We start from the raw sequence: 15,415 nt of genomic DNA, 5'->3' as shown, positions 1-15,415 counted from the left end.
TGGGTACCTTGGTTGAGAGTAAGATTATTTGGGATAATTGTTATAGAATGATTTGCTATACAGGGTGATACTATTTTCCTGGGAGCTTTTGTTATTTCCTTGTACCCAGTGTCTGGGGTTAATTTAATTGTATTTCAGAGATGAGGGATTTTTCTTGGTGTCTCCAGCTGAATTGAATTTGTTATACAGAATTTAATAGTCTTTGTAGTTCTTTCCTTCCCTGTGTATAATGACTCCTCAACTTTTTTTCTTTAATAGATTTATTTATTTACTTGATAAGAACAGATACTACATTTGATCTTAGCCAAAAGGCTGAGAACGATTTATTTATTTACTTGAAAACGGAGAGATCTTCCATCTGCCGATTCACTTGCTAGATGTCTGTGAGGAGCTGGGCTGGGTCCGGCTGACATTAGAAGCCTGGAGCTTCTTTGAAGCCTCCCACGTGGGTGCAGGGATGCAGGCTCCTGGACATCCTCCTCTGCTTTCCCAGGTGCATTGTCAGGGTGCAGGACTGGAAGTGAACAGTGGGATCCTATATGGGATGCAGACTTAACCTGCTATGCCTTAGTGTGGGCTTCCCTTCGTGGGTTTTTGTCTGGCTTTTTGGGTAGGCCAGCATGCTCATAGCAAATATACCTCCCAACTTTAATTCATCGGTTCCATATTCCTTTTTTTGGATCTTGGCTTAATCTTTTTGTTGTTGTTGTTTTATACTTTGATATTTTGTCTAGCTTTTTAAAACGGATCTTTGGTTGAGGGTTATTTGAATGATCTGTTCTCCCTTTTCCTGCAGGTGTAGTTGAATTCTGTTTTGCTATTTATAGAATACTTGTTACTTGTATAGCTTCTGAAATATGGTTGTTTGCAGGAATAACCAGTGCCTGAAGGATGACCATTATGTGTTTGGTTTTTTAAAATACTTTATCCTTGGTGGGGCTGACACAGTGGCTTAATTGGCTAATCCTCTGACTACAAGTGCCAACAGCCAATATAGGTACTGGTTCATGTCCCATCTGCTCCATTTCCGATTCAGCTCCCTGCTTGTGGCCTGGGAAAGCAGTTGAGGATGGCCCAGACCCCATAACCTTGGGACCCTATACCCATGTGGGGGTCTGAAAGGGGCTCCTGGCTTTAGATCATCCGAGCTCAGCCCAGTTCTTGCCATTGTGGTCATCTAGGGAGTGAACCAGTGGATGGAAGATCTTTCTGTTTTTCCATTTCTGTGAATCTACCATTCCAATAAAAACATCTTTTCAAAAACATTTTATCCTTGGAACACTTTAATGTGTTAGTAGCATTCTGTGGTTGAGGAAGCTGTGTATTGGATAGATTGATTTAGTTGTGTAGGGACTTGTGGTTGGCAAGTGGTAGTGTTACCACTTACCCATTAGTGAACCCTTGGTTCTTCTGAAAGAAAATTTTGCTTTATGTTGTCATATAGTGTTGTTAGGATAGAATGGGAATAAAAATCTCAATTTACTCTGAGTCCTCAAATAATTTGAAGGTGCATTTTATGATTGAATTGTACTGCTTGTCTTACTGTATTGTTATGGAAATCAGATGCTTTACTCATTTTTGCTTTTGTGTTGCCTAATGTTATTGCCATACATATGGGTTAAGTTTAAAGAAATTTAGAGTAGATTTTTTCTTAGGGCAACTGAACAATAAGTTTAAGTGGCATGCTAAGAATTTAGTGCTTTACAGCCATGGCAATGTAAATAACTTGGTGGTTGTTACATTTACTCATGTTCTGATATTTCTGGCAAATAAGGTAGACGCTAAACATGTTCTGATCAGTCCTAGTAACTCAATGTGGCAGGAATTCTTACCTAGATCAGTGAGGGTAGAGAAAAGGACATTTTTCTCTAGGTAGTATTTTTTTTGTCTTAATGAATTTACCTACTTGTTTGTTTTCCCTTAAACTACGTGGATTATAACTTTTTACTTTTTTAATTAACTTTTGGTTTGTATTGTTTTATGATATAATTCCATAGACTGTGGGATTTCCTGTTCCCCTCCCTAAGCTGTCATCCCCCGTTGATTTACCCTCTAGTATTACAATGAGTGGTCCTTCATGAGCAGTCATGAGTCCGTCATTCTGCTATTGAGGTATTTGCTGACATTGTAGGCATGGACAGCGTCGGAGAGTCCTGCTTCCTACTCTCAGGATATATTTACCAGTTTCATTGGGAGTCGTTTTTGGTCTGGATGCAGAGATGCATACTGTGTTGTGTCTCCACAGCTGGACGTCAGTCTTCACTACACTTCTGTTATGTATCCCCTTAAATACAGAAAATCAGGAGTCTTAAAAACTAGAAAATCAAGAGTCTTAAAAACTAGAAATAATTGAAAGAAGAGAATTGATTGTTAAATTTATAATAAAGAACTCTTACACAGATTGTAGTGGGCTTATTTAGTTCTTTAATTCTAAGCTAAGAAGAATCAAATCACAAATGGGAGACGATGTTTTATTTGTTAATTTTAATACATTTTATATAAATGTTCTATAGCACATATATTTAATATATTTAATATATTGCATATTTTGCATAAATATTTATAAATGTATTTTTATGTAAACATTTATTTTTTAATATTTTAAATTTCCTTGGTGTGTTTTATAGGTAGGCATTATGTGCTAGACGTGTTACCTGAAAGACAAAGTGGCATAGAAAAATACAAACGTTCATGAAACAAACTGATACAATTTAAAATGTATACTGCTCTGGCTCTATTTGTTTTAAGTTTTTGTTTATTTTTATTTGAATGGCAGGGCTTGGGGAAAGAAAGCTTCCTTTTGCTCTCTTATTACTGAAATGGCTATCATAGCTAAGACTGGGCCGGGCTGAAGGCTGAGCTCTGCCAGGCCTGCCCCTTGATTGGCAGGGATACAAGTACTAGAGCCAAAACCTGCCTCCATGCCTCCAGAAGTTTTTTTTTTTTTTTTTTTAACAGAAAACTAGAATTGAATTAGAATCTAAGAGGAGCTTGAGTCCAATAGAGCTTGGGCTTTAATTTAATTTCATTTTTAATATCGTTTAAATAGTTGAGAGAGATACATGCCCATGTGGGTCTCCAATTAGGGTGGGAGGGTTGAACTACGGAGGAAGGTGGTGGCACACATGTTTTAAATTTTTTGTTTGTTCTGTGTCCATAGAGGGGAAAGAGAGGGGACTACTCCTTGCTGTCAGACTGTACTGGCACCTGGAGATTGGGAAGGTCCTTTGATGATACCCTAGAGACCCTGATGTGGGGAGGAGTGGTCCAAGGGTGTTGCTTGAGTGATTTTGATAGTTCTGAGAAGTTGTTGGTTTCATTGCTCCAGGGCTGAGAAAATCTTTCCAAGGTCTGTTGGCTGACCAGGTCCACCTTAGTGCTACCACAGGCTCAGGAACATGTTGTAAAGCTTGGACTTCAAACCAGACATTTAGATATGGGACACCAGTGTCCGAAATGGCATCCTAACCACTATGCCAATAACCTGTGTGGTGCTTCTGTGTAGTGTAGCTACATAGAGCCCTGCTTATCCTGGTCAAATTTGGAGTCATATTTGAATAATAGTTCTTAAAATTGGTATTTACTCTCGGAAATGAGCTAATAATAATTTTTCTGGTTGAAATTTATCTAGACAAATATTACCTTTACAAACATACTTTGAAGAAACTAGTTTTGAATTTTAGCTGCATATCAGTTACTTTGCATTTATTTTTGTCACCTCCTAGTATTGGTATATGCAAGGTTTTAGACACCAAGTACGAGAGAACAGTGTAAATTAAACATAATTCATTTTTCTTCAGTAAAAGTTGGAGAGAAGTTTCTGTTGTGGCAGTCTATTTTAATGTGTGAACTCTGAGCATATTTTTACAGAATCAGAAATTTTAGAGTTGAAACCTTGATAATCACATATTCAAGTTTTATTTATTTATTTTTCTTAGTTTTGGCTATATTTTAGAGGCATGTAGAAAACTTAGGATGAAGATATTGTCCCAGATTTTGATCAAGAAATAAAATATTTCTTATTGATTTGTATAAATTAGTTGGGTAATGTGATAATTTGGTACATACTTTCATACATGTAGCCATATTTAATAATGATAAAATTGGGGTTATTAGCATTTTTTTTAGGATTTACTTATTTTTATTGGAAAGCTAGATGTACAGCAAGAAGGAAAGAGAGAACAATCTTCCATCTGCTAGTTCACTCCCCAAGTGACCGTAGTGACCAGAGATGAGCTCATCTGAAGCCAGGAGCCAGGAACTTCTGTGGGTCTCCCATGCAGGTGCAGGGTCCCAAGGCTTTGGGCTATTCTCTGCTGCTTTCCCAAGCCACAAGCTGGAGCAAGATGTGAAGTGGAGCATCTGGGACATGAACCGGTGCCCATATGGGATCCCAGTACATGCAAGGCAAGGATTTTAGCCACTAAACTACCATGCAAGACAAGGACTTCTTTCTGTTTTTTTTAAAGATTTATTTATTTTTTATTGGAAAGTCAGATTTATATAGAGAGGAGGAAAGACAAAGAGAAATATCTTCCCTCCAGTGAATTACTGCCTAGGTGGTCACACCGGCCTGTGCAGAGCTGACCAAAGCCAGGAGCTCTGAGCCTCTTGCTGGTCCCAAGGCTTTGGGCCGTTTTTTTTTTTTTTTTTTTTTGGTGACTACCTCATTGACATTTCAATTTTAGTTTATACACAACATATAACATACATAACATAACATGTTATACGTAACATCATATCATCTTAAATTGAGGCAAACGTGATATTTAACCTTTTGGGATTGGCTCATTTCCCTTAGCATTATGGTTTCCAGTTTGGTTTGGGCCATTCTTTACTGCTTTCCCAGGCCACAAGCAGGGGGCTGGATGGGTAGCTGGACTGCTGAGATTAGAACCAGCGCGCATATGGGATCCCGTTGCATGCAAATGAGGATTTTAGCTGCTAGGTTACCGTGCTGGAACTGGCTCCCGTAATGTTGGTATCTTACTACATTTTTTTTTTTCTCTGTAGTTTTAAGAAAGGCTTATAGTGCTGCCTTGTCAGGTTTTTTTTGGTGTGCATTAGATTTGTTTTTTATTTTAATTTTGAAGGATATTCCTGCAGATTCCCTTGTTCTAGAAAGAAAAGGCAATTACTTTTTATGTACATTTATGTGACATCCTAGTGACTCAGGGTTGAATAAGCTTTGTTTTATAGAACCGAGGTAAAGTGTACCATTGGATTTGTTATTAGGCATGTTTGCTGTATATAGCATAGAATGGCAAAGTGTGTACTAAAACTGGTGAGGATATAGCTAGTCTGTAAAACATTCTGGATCCTAAGGCTTTAGAAAATTTGCAGAACCATCACACTGTGAAAGCAAGTTGAAAATGTTGTTTGACAGGCAAATTCAACTGGTCAGGTTTCACTGGTAACACTATCTTTTCTGTTAGTTGTCTGTTGGGATGAAGATGACATGGTGACACTTGGTGAGGTTATTGAATTGAGGAAATCAGTTGGTAGGGCCTGAATGTAGATTCTATGTAGATTGAAGGCGATGGCTGAGGACATCCTTTTAGTTCTTGGGGGAATGAATGAAGTTTGTAGGAGACATTGCTAAAATGTTTCAGTTGTGTGTTGACCTTGTTTTTCAGAAGCTGAGTGTGAGTGGGAGCAGTATGACGTCATTGAGGTTTTTGATCAAGTTTTGGTTGACTACTAAGGCTCATTTGTATGTGAAGTAGGTGTTGATTTTATGTATAGAAGTTATTTTCTCTTGCAATGTGAGAAAGTGCTATCAATATAATGACAGATATTTTGAACACATTTTAATATTGTCATTTATTTCTATGTCACTTTAGTGCCTCCTTGTGGGGAACTATATTAACAACAGTTCATTTTAACTACACAGATGGATTATTAAACAAAAAATTGTATATTGTAATACAATTATATTGAAAATAACTGGTTTCTGTAGTTTTGTGATAAAACATTAAAGAGCTCACTAATTACTAAACATTCAATTTCTGTAGCATGTTATGCAATAGCTATTATATATACTTTTGAAATATCCATAAATAGGTACTCTTATTTTTTAAATGTTTCTGCTTTTAAGATTTATTTATTTGAAAGGCAGAGTAACTGGGGCAGACACACAGAGAGATATTTTCCCATGTGCCAGTTCAGTCCTGAAGTGGCTGCAGTGGCCAGGACTTGGCCAGGCTTAAGCCAAAAAGCTAGCATTCCATCCAGGTCTTCTACAGAGGTGGCAGTACTTAAGTACTTGAGCCTCGTTGGTTTTTTTTTGTTTGTTTGTTTTGTTTTGTTTTGTTTTGTTTACATAGTTGAGAGGGATGCACGCCTGGATGGGCCTGTGATTAGGGTGGGAAAGGTCAGGTATGGAGGAAGGTGGGTGGGACAAATATTTCAGCTGTTTTCTTTCCTCCTGTGCCTGCAGGAGGGAGGAGGGGCAGGCCACTCCTTTCTGTCAAACTACATCCGCACTTGGGAATGACAGACAGTCCTTTGATGATGCCCTAGAGACCCTGATATGGGGAAAAGTGTACTGAGGGTGTTACTTGAGTATTCTTGATAGTCCTGAGACATTGTTGGTTTCATTGCTCCTGGGTTTAGAAAATCTCCCAAGGTGTACTGGTTGACAAAGTCCACCTTTGTGTATCCCCAGGAACATGCTGCAAAGCTTAACCAGGACACTTTTCCACCCTGTTCTGCTTTCTATCTCCTGACGAGGCACTTGATGTCCCCTGCTGGCCTAAGTGAGCTGGCCACCATGTCCCACTTGCGCTTCTGGACATATTGTCCACTGCACAGGCATCAGCAGCTGAGAAAGCCTAGTCCTGATAAATTCATTGCAAGGTCAGACCACACATGCTGTGATTTTCCCTGTGGCCAGAATAAGTCCACTGATTCAGTTGGGGATTCCCGTGTCCCAAGAAACCTTGCCTGGGGTGACTTCAGACTTGAGCCTTCTGTGCACCAGCCAGTGCAGGGTCAGGTTCAGTCTGTCACCTGCAACAGCTAATGCACATGAAGTGGATCCAGCTTGGTCAGTTCTGCCACAGCTCCATATCTCACATGAATCGATGGGTGCTGTGGCTCAGCCCGGCCAGCCTGACACAGACCCAGTTCTTACACATACCAGCGGGTGCTGTGGCTTTGTCGGGATGACCTCAACAACTCCTGCCACGACCACCCCCAGCCCTGTTTTTGTGTGTGCCAGCCTTTGCTGTAGCCCAGCCCTTCCAAGCCCATATCTCATCTGACTCTCTTGCACAACTACGGGTGCTGCAGTTTAATTCAGGCCAGCCTGCCCCTAGATCTGACCCTCAGGTGTGTCGACAGGTGCCACTGACTTGTCTGGCCTGACCTGCCCTTAGCCCTAGTTCTTGTGCTTACCAGTGGTAGATACAGCCTAGCAGGGGAGTGCCCACAGTTAACCTTCCAGGAATGTTCCCTGCCCTGAATCTTGCTCTTGCTGGGGTTACTGTGGTACAGCCTGGTAGGACTTACACACAGTCCCGGCCCTAGCCAGCCTTGCCATGGCCTAGCTTTGCTGGTCCACACCCATTCTAGCCCTCATGTGCGCCAGTGGGTGCAGCATTCCAGCCCAACCTGGTTGTGCCCAGACCGGCCCAACCCCAGTCCCAGCTCTCATGCTCAACAGGGGAGGTGGCAGCCCAGCTAGAGAGTCCCCGAAGTTCCTCTACCAGGCCCACTCCCAGCCTTGGGTCTTGAGCTTGCTAGCAGGTGCCACCCAGCCCAAGATTGTCCTTCCCTAGTCTCGGTATTTGCCAACAGGTGCAAACCCAACTTTCCCCTATCCCCAGCTCTCACTGGCAGGTGCAGCAGCACAGCCCAGCCTGGCCTACTCCCAAGTCCTCATGTGAATTTGTGGGTGTCATGGACCAACACAGTCTGACCTGTACCCTGTCCTGGCTCTGACTCAATGCCAGTGTGTTGTCAGTGTGGACTGACCCTGTCTAGCCCATCCCCAGACCCAGCTCCCACATGTGTCAGTGGGTGTTGTAGCCCAGGATGGCCTACCTGTTCCCAGCACTATCTAAGAATGTTCTGCTGCTTTCTTATGCACGTTAGTAGGGAGCTAGATTGGGAATTGTCTTAAAATCACAATATGCTGGTGTCATAGTCTGCTTTTTAATCCACTGTGCCACGATACTAACCTCTCTTACGTGATAGGCATAGTAAATTAGTGATCGTATAGCAGGTTGGAAGATGGTAAGAACTATGAAGGGAAAATAAAGTAGGGCAAGTTATATTGGGAATGTTGGTGCCACAGTTTGTAATATAAAACAGAATGATGGGGTAGACAACTAACCTGAGAAGATAACATTTGAGGGAAGACTTGAAAAATGGTGTTTAATGCACAGAAAGTATATAGAGGAAAGCTCTTGAGGCTTGAAAGGTAGTTTTGACTACAACAGAATCAATAAGTGCCAGAGATGATGTGGACAGATCGTATTGGCAACTGTCAGAAGGTGGACTTTACTCTGATGTTGGAAGCTAGTGAAAGACTTTAAGAAAATGAATTGATGTAGTTTAATAAGCTCATCTGACTTCAGTATTGAATATACTATACAGGAACATGGATTGAAGCAGGGAATCCTACTAGCTGGTTATCGTAAGAATGAACTTCAGAGATACTGTGGATGCTGTACTTGCATGGTGGTAGAGGAGGGAGTAGTAAATGTGGCCAGACTTGGGGTCTGTTTCAAAGGTAGAGCTCAAAGGCCTGGCAGGATGGCCTAGTGACTCAGTCCTTGCCTTGCAAGTGCAAGGGTCCCACATGGGTGCCAGTTTGTGTCCCAGTTGCTCCACTTCCCATCCAGCTCCCTGCTTGTGGCCTGGGAAAGCAGTAAAGAAGGGCCCAAAGCCTTGGGACGCTACACCCGCATGGCAGACCTGGTAAAAGCTTCTGGCTTCTGGTTTTGGATCAACTCGGCTCTGGGTGTGGCGATCACTTGGGGAGTGAACCAGTGGGAGGAAGATCTTTCTGTCTCTTCCTCTCTGTATATCTGCCTTTCCAATAAAAAAAAAAAAATTAAAAAACCAGTAGAACTCAAACGATACAATAAAAATCATAGGTGGTGGGGCTGACATAGTGGCTTAGTAAGTTAATTTTCCACTCACGATGCTAGATCCTGTGTGGGTACCAGCTGCTTCACTTCCCATCCAGCTCCCTGCTTGTGGCCTGCGGAAGCAGCGGAGAATGGCTTAAAGCCTTGGGAGCCTGCACCCACGTGGGAGACATAGAAGAAGCACCTGGCTCCTGTGCTTGGATCAGCTCAGCTTTAGCTGTTGTGGCCCTTTGGGGAATGAACCAGTAAATGGAATATTTCTCTTTATCCTTTTCTCTGTAAATTTGTCTTTCAAATAAAAGTAAGTATTTATTGTAGGTGGCAAGTGATGAAAAAGAGATGTTAAGAGATGGTTGTTGGCAGAGCAGCTGGATAGATGGGATTGCCATGCTTGAGCCTTTAGATAAAGTAATTTGAGGGTGGGACTATGCCAGTGATATGTGTCTGAGGCCTCCCAGTAGAGATGTGAAGGTGAATTAGGGAATTTTGACAGTTAAAACATACAAATTGACAGACACTGCTTTTAATTCAGATTTTACATGTTTATTTTACAAAATAATATTTATTAGTGCATCTGCTTGACATCAGATGATTTTAAGTCCCAGAATTAAGTAGAGATAATGTTGCACCTAATACTTACAGAACAACATATAGTGGGGAAGGCACTCGAAATTACACCTGTTGTATATGCTGCATCTGGGACCATGGGAGAAAGGCAGTGGAGGCCTGATTATCCTGTGATCATGGGGAGGGTTTCTGGTGGTCAGAGAAGGCAGTGACGCTTGAAGTATATAGAATAATATTTGCTCATTTAAGTCTAGAGATGAGTTTCGACAAGTTCATTTAGCCATCACTGTAATCAAGATTCATGAATAGGAACTGACTCTGTGACTTAACAGTTTAAGTTCTGCCTGCAGTGTCAGCATCCCCTATAGGTGTCAGTTTGAGTCTTGGCAGCTCTGCTTCTGATCCAGCTCTTTCATAATGTGCTTGAAAAAAACACTGGAAGATGGTAACAAGTTGTTGGGCCCTTTCATCCTTGTGGGAAACTTGGATGATGCCCCCGCTCCTAGACCTGGCTTTGGCCTGGTCCATTGCTGGCTGTTGTGATGACTGGGGAGTGAATCAACAGATGGAAGATCTGTTTGACTTTTAAATAAATAAACTTTAAAAGGGATACATGAACAATGTTGCTATTTCAAGTTTTTTTTTCCAGATTTATTTATTTTTATTGGAAGGTCAGATTTACAGAGAGAAGGAGAGATACAGAAAAAGATCTTCCATCTACTGGTTCACTCCTCAAATGGCCACAACAGCTGTTTTTGAGCTGTTCAGGAGCCAGGAGCTCTTTCTGGGTGCAGGATATCAAGGCTTTGGGCCACCCTCCACTGCTTTCCTAGGCCATAAGCAGGGAGCTGGATGGGAAGTGGAACAGCTGGGATATGAACCAGTGCCCTTTTGAGATGCTGGTGCTTGGAGGTGGAGGATTAGCCAATTGCAGTGACATTCCCAAGTAGTTTTCTGAAGTTGCTTTTTTTGTTCATTAAAAAAAAAAATTATTGTTGAACTCTGTGTGAGTATAATACATGTTATATATAGTATAAGCATAAGCATTTATCATAAATATATATATGTACAATATAAATGTGTATGATTTTCTGCTTTGAAATTTTTAATTTTTATTAGCATTTCCTAAACAGAGTTTCTAACTTTTTTAACGGTATATGTACTTATTTTTACTGGAAGGGCAGACTTACAGAGAGAGGGAGAGACACAGATAGAGAGTTTTCCATCTGCTTGTTCACTCCCTGAGTGACCTCAGGGTAGGGTCAAGCCAAAGCCAGGAAGCCTGAGCTTCTTTGGGGTCTCCCGCCTGGGTGCAGGGGCGGCCTAAGCACTTAAGTCACGTAAGTCGAACTCCACTGCCTCCCCAGGCACATAAAAGCTGGACAGGAAGTGGAGCAACTGGAATTTGAGCTAGTGCCCATATGGGATTCTGGCTGCAGGCGCCTACTTTACCTGCTAAGGCACAGTGGTGTCCCCTCCCCATAGTTGCTGATTTAAATAAAGTCCAATTTATCAATGGTCTTTTTAAAGACTGGGTAATTTTTTCTGTGTCCTGTTTCAGAAATATTTCCCTTTATCAAGATAATGAATATATACCTGTGTTTTTTTAAGTGTGTTGTTCTATCCATAAGCTGTCGCAAAATCTAAGGACTATTTTTCTTTCAAAGACTGCATTTACTTGAAAGGCAATATGAGGGCATGAGAATGAAAGCTTCCATTTTTTGGTTCATTCACCAAATGCTTGCAATAGCTAAGACTAGGTTAGGCTGCAGCCAGTAGCAAATAGCTCTGTTGGAGTCTCCCATCAAGCAAAAATGCCTGGACCATCATTCACTGCCTCGTAAGCATATTAGCAGTAAGCTGTATGGGAAGTGAGAAGTAGCTGGGACTTGAACCAGGCACTCTGAAATGGGATGCAGGCATGCTTGTAGCAGCTGCTGTGCCGTAACATCTGCCCTGCAAGGTTCGATTTATTTCATAAGGTAGTCAGTTGATCCACTAACATTAATTGGAATGATTGTTTTTTCACTATTGAATATAAGTTGTTTTATTATGACCATGTATGTCAGTTGTTTCTCAACTGTCTTGTTCTGTTGGTGAACTGTCTATCCTTACACTAACCACATTCTTAATTACTGTAGCTTATATGAAGTTTTTGTATCTGATAGTATTTTTATTTAAGGTTTCTTGAATACTTTTAAGTCCTTTGCATTCTCATGTATATTTTATAATCAGCCTGTGAATTTCTGCCAAAAGGACCCTTGGATAATGGTTAAGATTACATGGAATCCACAGGTCCACATCAGGGCAATGACTGTCTTCACAATATTAAATCCTCAGTAAATGAGATCATTTTCTTCTGTTTAGTAAATTCCTTTAATTTCTCTCAGTATGTTTCAGTGTAAAGAAATTATATATCTCTTGTCAAGTTTATTCCTAGTTATTTGATTTTTGGGTACCACTAGATATGCTGTGCGTTTTTAAACTTCATTTTCTAATTGATTGTTGACATGTGCAGAAATAGGGGCGAGTACTGTGGCAGAGCTGGTTAACTGCCACCTGTCATGTTGGCATCGTGTATCTGAGCTTCTGCTCTAGTTCTTGCTTCTTTGTTTCTCGTCTAAGCTCTCTGTGAAGATGGCTCAGCTGTTTGGCCTGCAATCCATGTGAAGCTTTGAATGGAGTTCATGACGACTGGCTTCAGCCTGGAACAGCCAGGCTGGGGGGTTATCTGGCAAGTGAAGCAGTGATGTGAGATCCCTGTGTCATTGTCTGTCACTCTGCTTTTCAAATAAATGAATAAATATAGAGCTGCGCTTGCTGTAGCTTAGAGGGTGAAGCCACTGCCTGTAATGCAGGGCTCTGTGCTGCTTTTCCCAGGCCATTAGCAGGGAGCTGGATTATAAGTAAAGCAGCCGAGCCTGACGCAGTGGCTAAATCCTCGCTATGCATTTACCAGGATCCCATATGGGCACCAATTTGTGTCCTGGCAGCCCCATTTCCCATCCAGCTCCCTGCTTGAGGCCTGGGAAAGCAGTCCAAGACGGCCCAAAGCCTTGGGAACTTGCACCCGTGTGGGAGACCCAGAAGAAGCTCCTGGCTTTGGCTTGGCTTGGCTCAGCTCTGACTGTTGGGGCTGCTTGGGGAGTGAACCAGTGGATAGATCTTTGTGTCTTTTCTTCTCTCTATATATCTATCTTTTCATGAAAAATAAATTAAAAAAAAAAAGTAGTAGTAGAGCAGCCAGGATATGAACCAGCGTCCATATGGAATACCAACATTCAAGTGACTTTACCCTAGTATGCTACAATGTTGGCCCCTCTGTTCTGAAATTTTTATATATATATATTTTCAAGATTTATTTATTTTTATTGGAAAGTCAGATATACATAGAGGAGGAGAGACAGAGAGGAAAATCTTCTGTCCTATGATTCACTCCCCAAGTGACCGCAACGGCCGGTGTTGCGCTGATCCGAAGCTGGGAACCAGAAACCTCTTCCGGGTCTCCCACGCGGGTGCAGGGTCCCAATGCTTTGGGCCGTCTTGGACTGCTTTCCCAGGCCACAAGCAGGGAGCTGGATGGGAAGTGGAGCTGCCGGGATTAGAACCGATCCCCAAATGGGATCCGGTGGGTTCAGGGCGAGGACTTTAGCTGCTAGGCCACGCTGCTGGCCCAAAATTTACGTTTTAAAGATGTAAATTGTAATTATAACAAACTACATCTCACAAATTTCAGTGTTATATTTTTGTTTGGTTCTGTTGTGCTCTTTTTTGACTACTGATTTTATTATTAATTTCTAGTTAATTCCATTGTACTCTGTGATTTTAATCTTTAGATGTTAAGTACTTCTAAGGTCCAGTATCTGGGAAGAATTCGGATTGTATTGTTGTTAGGTATAGCTGCATACTATTTAGTGGAAAGAATTGGTTGGTGTGATATAACTTTTATGATCTTTGTATGTGTGTTTCTCTGAATTGCTGAGAGAAGTTTTTTTTAAGATTATCAGCCGTTATTCTGCTTTTCCTTTTAGTTTATCTGTATTTAAAGCTCTGTGTACAAATTTGTGAATATTAAATATTCCTGTTGAACTTATCCTTTTAATATGATTAAAAGTGTCTCTTTATTCCAAGCTATCATAAAGCAATAGCTGTTGATATTAATACAGTAACATCAACATGTTTTTGTTTAGTACTTATATATCATTTCCATATTTTCTTCCAATGTAGGTGTACTTAAAAGCGAATGTGTTTGTGAACAGAAAAAATAATTGTGTGCTTCCTGAGTCTAATCTTTGTTTTTTAATTGGAACGATAGGTCATTTATTTTATATAGCCAACATGTTAGAATTTAATTTATCAACCGTATATTTGCTTTCTGTTCGTCTCTATCTTGCATTTGTTTGAACTAATCAAGTGTTTTCTTTTGCTTACTAGAGATCTTGTATACATTTTTAAATGTACATGTATTTTTAGTATTTGTGATAGATTTCAGTGTTCTAACTTACTTTATTAAGGCCTAGTCCAATTTATACTTTCATTAAACTGTGATAAGGATGTTGGCTGTTCCAAGTTCATTGCTTTCTGAAAATTTAATATTTTACTTAAAAGGCTGAGTTCACAGAGAGAGGAAAAATGGAGAGAGAGGCCTTCTGTCTGCTAGTTTACTTCCCAGCTGGGAGCTGGGCTGGGCCACCAGGAACCAGGAGATTATTCCAGATCTCCTGTATGGGTTCAGAGCCCCAAGCACTCGTCAACTTGCCCCCAAATTTGTACTTTTAGTTCTTGCTAAAAGTTTAAGAATTACAAAGCAATTTTATTTCATATAGTCTTATATTTTAATATTATTACATAATTTAAAGCATACTAATCATTGTATTTGTTATTTATCATGTTTCTTCACCTATTTACTTTAGAATTTTTCTTTCAACTCTTCTTTTGCTGTGCTTGATGGAATCCCTTCTCTTGAATAAGTTTTCCTAGCTTTAGTTCACTGCAACTGCTTTTAGTTCATCTTCATGTTGGAATGATATTTTTTCTTAATATAGAAATCTAGGTCAGTTTTAAGGATTTATTTATTTATTTGAAATAGTGATAGGGAGAGAGGGAGAGGCAGAGATCTTGGATTTGCTAACAGGCAGCTATGTATGTGTTAGGCCAAAGCCAGGAACTTCTTCTAGGTTCCCTACATTGTTGCAGAGATCCAATATACTGGGATATCCTCCTCCACTTTCCTGGGCACACCGGCAGGGAGCTGGATGAGAAGTGGAGCAGCCAGCATTGCAGCTGGCTCCCTCATGGGGTACCAGCTCCATAGGAGGTGGCTTCACTTAGCTGCACCGCAGTGCAGGCTCCTGTAGCAGTGTTGATGGGAATCTATGATGTGGCTTGTTTGTTCTCAGGGAACTTGAGTAATTTACGAAGATATCTTCCTCTAACAGAGGACAGCAGCTGGAATCTTCTCAGCTCCTTTCGCTTTCTGTCTTTGTGAATCCTTATCCCTGGGATTTTCTTTCTTCATTTTCTGCTTTGTAATAGTTTAAAAAACTAATGCGTTTTTCCCCAGTTCAGTATGACTGATTCTTTCTACTTGGTCTATATTCCCTTTCTATATAAATACTAAACTATAAAAGAATAAGCTCAGTAAGAAGCAGAGGTAATTTTGTAACTGGCCTTCCATCCTTCTCTCCTTCCAGGAGTTGCAACCCATACTTTATTGTCTTTGTGAGTTGCTGTTTAGCGATCTTAAACAA

The 15,415-nt window shown here is 40.8% G+C and overlaps 1 protein-coding gene and 1 pseudogene across 4 annotated transcripts in view; one reads left to right on the top strand and one right to left on the bottom strand.

Moving 5' to 3' along the window:
• SS18 (SS18 subunit of BAF chromatin remodeling complex) overlaps positions 1–15,415 on the top strand; it is a 62,224-nt gene that overhangs the window by 13,630 nt on the left and 33,179 nt on the right. The window lies entirely within an intron of this gene.
• On the bottom strand, positions 229–324 carry LOC118758150 (U2 spliceosomal RNA; annotated as a pseudogene).

The sequence above is a fragment of the Ochotona princeps genome, chromosome 18 (assembly GCF_030435755.1).
Source record: "Ochotona princeps isolate mOchPri1 chromosome 18, mOchPri1.hap1, whole genome shotgun sequence".
Classification (NCBI taxonomy): domain Eukaryota; kingdom Metazoa; phylum Chordata; class Mammalia; order Lagomorpha; family Ochotonidae; genus Ochotona; species Ochotona princeps.
The sequence above is the reverse complement of the archived record's forward strand: the minus strand, read 5'-3'. Positions and strand labels throughout refer to the sequence as shown.